The 10,679-nt window shown below is 45.4% G+C and overlaps 1 protein-coding gene across 1 annotated transcript in view; it reads left to right on the top strand.

The window, feature by feature from the left end:
• The window catches only part of Insc (inscuteable homolog (Drosophila)), a 112,211-nt gene that overhangs the window by 67,133 nt on the left and 34,399 nt on the right, over positions 1-10,679 (top strand). The gene's annotated exons all lie outside the window — the stretch shown is intronic.

Below are 10,679 nucleotides of genomic sequence, written 5' to 3'. Positions count from 1 at the left end.
TGGAGGCAGTTCTTCCATCCACAGGATGCATGCTCAAATCCAGGATGCTTCAGTGCATAAGCTGGTCTAGCTAGTGTCACCAGCTTACTGAAGGACAGAAGAAGGCGTAGAGGTAAGGGACCTGGAAGGAGGCTTACTAGGGGCTAGGTGCTGGGATGATACTTCACACACTTTTCCATTAACACACCAGCGCCTTGTAAGATCATCACTATTAACATCTCTGTCCTAAAGACAAGGCAATGATGTCTCAGGTAGTTTGCATAAAACCACATAACTACTAAATAGGGGAGGCAGAATTTGAGCCTTGTCTGCCTAAGTCTACCACCCAGGGCTGTGTCCTCCTTGCCTTGCTGGCTCAGTGGACAACATTCTGAGAGCATTGAAAGGTCCCTGAGCCTTATCCCAAGTCATGTTACTGCTCTGGCCTGTTTCCTAACGCATTCCCAATGGCATAGGGGATGGCCTACCGTTCTTCCATGTTAGGTAGCTGTGACATAAATATATGTGAGACCGTGCCTCTGGGCCAAGCTCTGAGTGAGCTGATCCTGAGGAGACCCTTTAGGTCAGAGCCCTCCACAGCAGCCCTAGAGCTTGCAAAGTGGCTCCATATGGATTTGAATTTCATGTGATGCTTGCCTCACATTTAAAGCATCCACTGTGCACATGAAGACACAGAGGCCCAGATAGATGAGACAATATCTTGCCCCAAATCACAGTGTACAATCTGTGTGCTCAGCAAATATTTGTTGAGGATCTGCACTGTTTTGGTGCCAGGAATACAGCAGTTGACACAGACAAAGCCCCTTGTGCTCACAGGAGTTATGTTCTAGTATAGGTAGCAAGAGATGGTTTACGAGCCAAAGCCAGCCTTTTGTCTGTGTGTGTGTGTGTGTGTGTGTGTGTGTATGTGTGTGCGTGCGTGTGCGTGCACGCATGTGTGTACTGAGGGGTTGGTTGCTTCCCTGAGCTCTTTTGCTCAAGGCTAGTGCTATCTCACTTGAGACACAGGTCTACTTCTCCAGGACTTTCCTGCTTGTGCTGTCTTTGAACCACAAATCCTCAGATCTCACTATCCTGAGTAGCTAGGATTACAGGTGTGAGCTATTGGTGCCTGTCGGTTGTCTGTTTTAATGGGACTCATAAGCTAAGAATATGGCATTTCCACTCACTTTTAAATAGTTGAGAAAATCAGGAGAAACTTTTATGTCCCATGAAAAATATGTAAACTTAAATTTGTAGTCTCTTAAATTTGTTTTTTTTCGTATTTTTTAGGTATGCATGCATGTGTGTAGTACAATGGTTTGAACTCAGAGCCTTGTGATTACTAAATAGGTGCTTGACCACTTGTACTATGCATACACAGCCCTTTTTGCTTCAGTTGTTTTTAGGGTAAGGTCTTACATTTTTTTGCCTGGGGCTGGCCTTGGACCTTGATCTTTCAAACCATGTAGTAGGCAAGAACTATTACCATGAGCCATTGTGTCTAACTTATTGGTCTAATGTTTTGCTCAGGCTGGCTTTCCAATCTCCACCTCCCCAGTATCTGGGATTATAATTGTGAGCCACCAATCCCTGGCTAGTCCACCAACTTCCATGGGCCACAGCCATGCTCTCTTGCTTATGGTTGACAGGCTATATGTCTATGTCTGTGTTTCCATCCTAACTATGTAATATCTGCTCGTACCTACAACAGCAGAGCTGAGTCACTGCAGCAGAGTTTCTGTGGTCTGCCAAACCAAGAACATTTACTCCCTTGCTATCCACACAAAACTTTCACCTACCCCAGTGCTGTCATGCCAATAGTGATGAGGATTATGACGGACGTGCATGCAGCCTTGGAGCAAGTGTTTTCCTCTGCCCCTTCTTAAGTCCCTGTCATAGACACATCCCCTTGGGGTTGCCATTGCCCCCACTGCTTAGAGAAGAAGGAAAGAAAACTCAAATGAGGCATCTCGCTTGATGGCATATAGCTACCAAATGCCTGGGTAGTAATTGAATTCCAGCTCTGCTGGGCCAGAGCCAGCCTAGGCTGTTAACTATTATGCAAAACCAGGAACCAAACCTGTTGTGATGGTGCCAACGTCTTCATTCTTTCCTAACATACCATGTTGTTTTCCAAAGTTATAGAGATACCCATGAGGCCTTCTCCAGGTCCCCCTCTCTGGGTCCTGCTCACCCCTGCCCTCCCCTGTGATCAAGGCCCTTCAGTCCTGGCCTGAGGCTCCCATAAGGTATGCAATGCAGTGTTTGGGCTGGAAGGTAGAGAAGCCAGCCACAGGAAGCACTGTGGAAGCCAGCCTGGCAGGTATGCGGAGAAGGGTGTGCTGGGGCACAGTCGAGCAGTGACCTAATTAGATACTGTCACAGTCACGGCCTTCCCCTCTGGATTTACTGGTCTGTTGAAGACCAGTAAGTTCACTTGCTTGTTTAATTGGCAATACGAAACCCAGTGGACATAGTGAAATCCATCTTTGTCATGGGGCTTCCCTGTCTATTTCCACACCTGATGAGGTTTGTGAAGTCCTGTGCAGTCGCAGAGGAGGTGTGGGGCCAGCCTTAACACAGGACACCTCCAGCCCTCCTGAGCGGTGTGAGGCCTGTGCCTTGTCAGATGCCCGGATTGATGAGCTCATAGATTTAGTTATGTCTCCTTCATTCATTTGCCTGAAGTTGCTTCATCTGTGCTCCTTCATTTCTTCTGGGGTCAAATACTTTGACACCCACTCGCTGGTTTCTCATGAGGTCTATCCCTGAGAGGGCTATAGATTCATGCTTCCTTCTCCAGCATACTGAGGAGCTTGTGGCCTTTGAAAGTCAGGCACTCCTAGGTTTGAACCTAATTCTCTGTACCTATGACCTTGGAGAAATCACAAGTTACCTGGGGGCAAGGGGGAGGGGACATTTTTGGAGCTTCTCAGAGGCATATTTTTCTTAATCAAATGGATATAATGAGATCTGTCTCACAGAACTGTTGGTGGATTATGTGACTACAATGATGTGGCTTTTGGCACGCAGTAGGCACTGAGTAACTGCTAGCATCATTGTGGAAGGGACAGCACTAATGGCTGGGGCTCTGGATCAGCAGTTTGGTAAGATTACTCTCCAATGGACAGGGCGGCCTAGCTTACTTGGAAGAGGGCTATCCTGGTCAGAGGAGCCAGAGGCGCAGTGCAGAGCGGCTGGGTGTGGCTGGAGCCCAAGTCCTCACAGCCTTTCCTCCTGTGTACAGACAAGGGAACTGAGGCTCCAGGATGGAGCCTCATAAATGTGTAGAACCTGTTCTCAGGCAAAAACTGAGCTGCTTCCAAGCTCTCGCTCTTTACTCTTCTGCCACCTGGGAAGAGCTGGTCTTTCGAGGTGGGGACCATGAGGGATGGGTTCCTGAGAGCCAGGTTCTGGGTGTTAACTTGGTCAGGAGGTAGATCTGGATACATGCAAGGCAGGGCTGGATGAGACATGATGTTAACACGCATAGGCCTCTTAGAAATGTAGGAAGGCCCTTCTAGGCTCTATTCTTTCTTAGCAGCCATTTGGAAGTTTGGCTCAATGGTGGATATAGTGGAGAGGCTATCCCATGGCCATCAGACAACATGGGTAGGAGGCCCATCTTGGCTGGGGTTACTGGCGTAGGAGCTAGGCCCAGAAGGATCAAGGTGGCACTTAATGCTGCCCTGAAAAGAAGCAGGGAAATGTGGCATTGGAAGAGAAGAGGGATCCCTCAGTTGGCTAGTTAGCTCTAAAAGAGCTCTGGGCTCAGTACACTTGTGAAGCTCTAAGTTGACTGAGTTCTGTATGCTACATTTGGGAGAAGACTGAATGAAGAAGTTGAGGGCCAAGGGTGGAGAGTGGGATCCAGAACTAGATTGGCAATAGGAGCACACAGACCCAATTATTTGGAGGTAGACTGCTCAGGTGGGAACTGACATTACTAAGGGAGGGGACTGTAGGGTTGGGGAACAAGCTACTTCTCTCACCCATGGCTTCCCTATGAGGGACAGTGCCTTGTCTGTAGGGTTGCTATGGTGACACAGAGCAACAATATGGTCAGTTTTCCAGCATGGTGCCTGCATGGAGGACACACTCTGATTATGTCTCCACCTTTTCAGGATGCTTTGGGTAGATTGCATTCCTCCTAAAGAGAATTAGTGTTAGGGAGTTTTCAGTGACCCTGGTAGACTTCCAGCATGGGTGAAATGAAGGTTGGGCAGTTCTGATTCAGTGAATGGGACTGAGGGGGATGGGGCTAGAGGTGGCCTGGGGACTATGGTACAGATGAAGGACTGGGGTGTGGAGGGCACAAACTTATAGCTAGAACTATAAGAGGTCAGGGGCTGGGGCATTTAAAGTCAACTACTCAGACAATCCCAGCTATCTACCAGACAGTTCTAGAAATTGCTTTTTGTAGCCTTAGACCACAGAAAAACTCAATTTCAAAAAGTGCCCTTTTATCCTATCCCCTCCCTTTTGTTTTATTTTATTTCAAATAAGGAGTTAATTTACCCTGTGCTGTAGCCAAGGGGAGAGTTTAATGAAAATCAATGGAGAAATTAAAGATGAGCGGAAGAGAGGAGGAGGACTCAATATCAAGTCCAAGAAGAAAATTCCCCGGGGTGAGTGACAGGTGGGAGGTATTGCCGCCTCTCTCTGTGTAGCTCCCTCACCACTCACTCTCCTTGAGAGATGGAGACAGGAACGCCAGGGCCCAGCTATCAAAACTTTAGCAACTCTGGGCAGGAGGGAGTGGGCTGCAAGGGGACTGTAGAGAGGAGGCTACACAGTTTGGCAGGGATTTGACAGGGTTCACCCTGCACATTCAGGAGAAGATCACAAATGGCTCATTTCTACTCCACCCCCAAAACCTTTGCCCACACTCCCTCATCCCCTTGCCTGCTTGAATACCTCGTGGTCCTTCTGCAAGGAAGGCAGGGATACTGATCACCTGCATCCCATTTTATAGATGAACAAATAGAGGATAGAATGGATGGACATCGGAAGGCCTCGAGTCTTCACTGAATCCCATTCATAGGTTTTCTCCTCTCTTCCATTGGCCAAAAGAGGTCATTGTCTGCTGACCCAAGGGCAAGGCAGTGCCTTGATCCTGTTAGTGTCAGTTCTAGTATTTAGGGAAGGTAAGTGGGGGAGAGTCAGATAATAAATATCTGTTAAGGAAGCAGTTGATTTTGACTTGTAACCCTTTTTTGCCTTGGAGTAACTCCCAGAGAGAAAGAGAGACTGCTCAGGATGGAGGTCCCAAATGGTCATTTCACCTTTTGGGGGGGACTCTTCTATACCTCACACCCCTCTTATTGGCCTTTAACTTCTCTGAGAATAGGCTGAGGATGTCTAGAGAGCCTCAGGACCCCAGGTGAGCTCTCTCTGACAGGCAGAGAGGAGAAGGGACTGACAACTCGCCTTTGACGAGTCTCTCACTGTGCCATGGTACAGGGAATGTGGAAGTATGCCAAGTTTCCTGTCTGTGTGTGTCAAGGCTAGGGGCAGAGGTGCTTGGGAGAGCCAGGATATGAAAAGGCAGGAGCAAATTCAGGCACACTGCTTTCCCTCCTCTTTCCACACTTTGCAAGAGATACAAAGAGCAGAGCTGCATGCTCCCTGACAGTTCTAAACTGAGTGTGGAGAAGGGATGGAGCTGCTAAACAGTTTGGGTACCTAAATACAACAGTGTGTTTTCAAGAGCAGGCTCCAGCCTCCCTGACTCTGCAGGATCCCATGCACTGTGCAAGAGCGGCCCCTGGTGGACAAGAATACTAGTGACAACCCTGTCAGCCTGAGGCTGCCTTCTCTGTACTTTTCTTCTTTTTTTTTTTTTTAAATATATGTATTTATTATAAAGATACTGTACAGAAGGGTTACAGTTGCATGAGTAAGGTAATGAATACACTTCCTATCGAGCATTGTTACCCCCTCCTTTGTTTATCCCCTACCATCCTTTCCTCCCTCCTCGTCAACTATCCCCGCACCCCCACCACCCCCCACCCCGCAGCCCCGCTTCAAGTTGTAAAGTTCATTTTCCACATAGTGTCTTCTACATCTCATTGTCACAATGGGTCAACCTGTATACTTGTTTCAGCATTCTGTAATTTCTTTTCCCCTCCCCAAATTAGAAAAATTATATACAAGATGCAGAGCACTGGAATCAAATACACTGAAAACAGGGGTTATACCCTGGGAGAAGAACATACAAAATAAACAAAAAAAAATCACATAGTACATTATATATACATTAAAAACAACAGCAACAAAGATAAATCTTGCATGTCCCTATCTTGGGTTCATTTTGTTTAGCACCATCTTATACGGTCATATGTACACTTTTGGGCATTTACTCAAAAGATCACAAACAAGGCCATACTAAAGCTACCAGCACAACTATGTTTATTGCAGCATTATTCACCATAGCTAAGATGTGGAACCAACCCAGATGTCCCTCAGTAGATAAATGAATCAAGAAAATGTGATACACACACAAACACACACACACACAGACACACACACATACACACACACACAGACACACACACACACACACACATATACAATGGAATTCTATGCCTCCATCAGAAAGAATGACACTACCCCATTTGTTAGGAAATGGAAAGCTGGAAACAATTATATTAAATGAAGTAAGACAGACCCAAAGAAACATAGGTCCCATAGTTTCCCTTATTTTCAATAATTAGTATACATCTAGGATAATCTTACCAGACAAGCAGAAAAGCTCAAAAGCTGAGGCTGCCTTCTCTTAAAGCTGCTGAAGCTGGTGGGCTCTGGATCAGAAGTTGGGTCCAGAATGATATCTTTGAGAGAAGGAAGAGGGGAAAGAATTTTCATGTTATAGAAACAGGACATCTTTCCACAGTCAGCCTTGTTCAGGAGCAGGATTTAGACAAATAATTGCACGCGATCTAATATGGGCCCCAATATCCTGGCTCCTTCAGAATTTGCCCCCATGCCTTCTTGGAGAAAAAACTTCCTGGACACTCAATTTCCACCTGATAAAATCGACCACCACCACCACACTCCCCCGACCCCTGCCGACCCTGGACCCATGCCTCGCCAGCCTAGCACCTAAGTGCTATCTAAGCACAATGCTTCAGGTCTGAGTGTGCTGTCCAGCATCTCCAGTTATTATGTGACCTTGTGCTCTTCTGAGCCCATTTCACTGGGTAAATGTAGAATGATAATAGATTTCTGCTTTGCAGACTGGGCCCATGGAATGAATCAGCACTCCATAGAATTAAGTTACCTTCCCCTTAACTCTGCTCCACTATGGGCCTCCTGGCTTTCTTTGGAGACTGAGATATCTTGACCAGAGTGACAGTTGCTCTCCCCTCCTCCCTGACTGCTGCCCCTTTCCAACTTTAGTGCTCACTCTGTATGCAAGTGTCATTCCTACACATACCTCACAAAGCCTGCTCCAGGACTCTGCCTCCTCCCCCCCACTGTGAGATGCTATCATGTTCCCATTCTAGTTGCTCTTGTTGGTGCACTATTGAATAAATGTCCTTCACAACTGAGAGAATAGAGGATTGGGGTTGCAGGTGGCATGCATACCCACAATGCTTCTGCTGCCAGCCACAGAGCTGAGACCAGAGCACAAGATGGCTAACTCCACTCACAACAGTCTAAGAGGCCTTCGCCAGCAGTTCCAGGCCCCTGTGTGAGGTGAGATTGGTGGTGGAAGTGAGGGAGGGGATCATAGCCTTGTGAGCTACCTTGCAAGGGTGGCAGGCTGCATGGCTAAAAATACTTTTGTTGAATTTTCGCTGCTCATCCTTTGTCACTACCTAGCCATGCATCACATTTTCCTCTCCCTCCATCCAACTCCTATCTCTGAGTGCAAGTCCTCAGATCTCAAAGCTGACTTCAAAGGCCAGTGGGGGAGGATGAGCTTGGTGGCTCAGCCTGAAATAGGTAAGGTGGATATAAGCAGTTGAGTCTGGCTGCCTCCTCAGTGGAGGCTGGGGGTTAGTGGAGAGGCTCTTGAATGTCTCTTTGCCACTGGTGTGCTAATGGGCCAGGAGGAAGTTTCCTAATCCTGAGGAGCCTTGCTTTTTCTCACATAGTAAAAGTTCTTCTGGTATCATATGACATGTGAAGTGACTTTTGTCAGATGTAATGTTAGAATGAAAGAAGGTGATGAGTTGGCCGATTGGGGAATTCTGGTGCCTGTTCCTAGGACTGATATATATATGATGAAGGAGATGTTCTTCTAGAGTCCATAGAAGAGAACTCTCTGTCTCTTTCTGTCTCTGTCTCTCTCTCTCTCTCTGTAGATTTGTAGAGTAAAATGTTAGTGTGTGTTTTCTGGTTGGACACCCAATAATCTTGTGAAAAATAAAAATCACATGTAAACATGTCAAGGAGAAGGGAACTTGTGACACTGAGGAAGCTGGGTCATGCAGGGGTCCAGAGAGGTGGCACTCTGCCTACCCCTTCCCTTTGGATTTCTGGAGGGAAGTAGAGAAAGGAGGTTCCTGGGGACAGTAAGAAGAAACAGGATGTTGAAAAGACTCATGAAGGTGCAGGTTAGGAGCAGAATGTGCTAGGGAAGACTCCTGTTTTCGTCTGGCACTGACAATGGCAGCGGGAATAACAGTCAACCCTGAAATCAGGGAGCAGGAATCAGCATTGCAGCCCTTTGGTGGGTCCTCTGAGCATCTAGGGAGATAAAGGCAGACAGGAGAGGGAAGGACTATGAGAAAGAGGACAGATTTACAGAGAAAGAGGAGTAGGTGATAGAAGCATACCCACTCAGACAGAGACAGAGACAGAGAGATGAGGGACAAGAGAGGGGAGAAAGGGGAGGGAGGAGAGAACACATACGATTTCTAAAAGAGCATTTTAATCTATTGTTGGAATGCATAATAATGTAAGTCAAGTTGTTTGTAGATTTGTGACAGCTAGACATAAAGTCCCTTGCCTATGAATCCTTGGGTGTATTGTCACCACTCGTTATTTTTCAGATAGGATCTGACTTTGAGCACTGTTTCATATTCTCCTTGTCCACTTGCTTGTCTTCTTTCATGAAAGGTTGGAGATTTTTTATTTTTAAACATTGGGTCTTTGTCTTTGCTTTATTGATTTATACATTTAAAATGTATTTGAAACACAAACCCCTTCGTCAAGATATGAAGGGTGACAATATATATTGTCAGCCTGTGGCTTGCTTTTTTATCTCTTAATGTTGTCTTTTGATAAGTGGTAATTCTTAACTTTATTAGAGTCAAATGAATTGTTCTTGTCTTTTAAAAGTTAGTGTTGCTTGTATCCATTTAAGAAATCTTTTTATATTCTCAAATCATAAAGGTCTTCTTTTGTATTTTATTTGAGGGGTTTTATTGTTTCACCTTTCACATTTGGCTTGTAATTTATTTTAAATTAATTTATAAATGGTTTTCAAGGTTTAGTGTTTTTCCACATGGATATTCAGTCGAGCTAAGGCCATTTATTGAAAAGACTATCCTTGTTGGTGCTGGTGGCTCATGGTTATAATCCTAGAAACTCAGGAGGCTGAGATCAGAGAAGCACGGCTCAAAGCCAGCCCAGAAAAGTCCATCACACTCTTATCTTCAATTATCCACCAAAAAGCCAGAAGTAGAGCTGTGCTTCAAGTGGTAGAGAGCTAGCTTTGAGCAAAAACAAAGCTCATGGACAACATCCAGGCCCTGAGTAACAGCTCCAGGATTGGTACAAAAATAAAAAATTAAAATTAAAGTTAAAGCAATGACTTTATGTTCTCATATATTGAAATAATGTCTTCATTATAAGTAAAGTGATAATACACAGATACACAGTCTAAGTCTGCTTTGGGACTTTAATGTCTCTGTTCTATTTTTCTTCTCCATCCATGCCAATATGACACTGAGTCCCAGTAGTTTAATAAATTTTGACATTTAATTGTGTAAATCTTTCAACTTTGTTCCTCAAGGTCAAAAGAGTCTTGACAACTATTAATATCTTTGCATTTCTATATGCATTTTATAATCAGCATGTTAATGTCCACAAAAATGCCTGCTAATTTTCTTTTCTTTCTTTCTTTCTTTTTTTTCGGTCATGGGGTTTGAACTCTGGGCCTGGGCACTGTGCTGCCCCTGAACTCTTCAGCTCAAGGCCACTTGAGCCACAGCGCCACTTGCCCTGCTAATGTTTTGACGAGGATTTCTTTTATATTTGTTCTCTGTCTCTGTCCTCTCTGTGTCACTCTGTCTCTCTCCTCTTGTGGTGACGGAGTTTGAATTCAGAGACCTTTATGCTGAGCTTGGCCTTCTTTTAGGCACTGGTTATATTTGAGATAGGGCCTGGCTGCTTGTAGAGGTGTGCATTTGGACGGCGATCTGACTATTTTAGTCTTCCTGACAGAGCTGGGATGACAGGTACATTCCAGTGAGATAGAGCCATGTGAACTTTTCTCCCTCTAGGGCTGCACTGAAACCACAGTCTTCCCAATATCAGCCTTCAGTGAAGGAGGGATAACAGGCCCATGTCACAATGCACAACTATGGGTTGAAAAGGGGTCTTGTGAACTTTATTTCCTGTCTGGCTTCAAACCACAGTCCTCGCATTTTCAGTCTCTAGAATAGCTCGAATTACAGGCTTGGGACATAAATAAAAACCTGGAGTAGGATTCCTTTAAGTTGCTCAATAAATTTTTGGGCAAT

This window comes from Dipodomys ordii, unplaced genomic scaffold (genome assembly GCF_000151885.1).
Source record: "Dipodomys ordii isolate 6190 unplaced genomic scaffold, Dord_2.0 Scaffold183, whole genome shotgun sequence".
NCBI classification, from domain to species: Eukaryota; Metazoa; Chordata; class Mammalia; order Rodentia; family Heteromyidae; genus Dipodomys; species Dipodomys ordii.
This window is presented reverse-complemented; position numbering and strand designations above follow the sequence as displayed.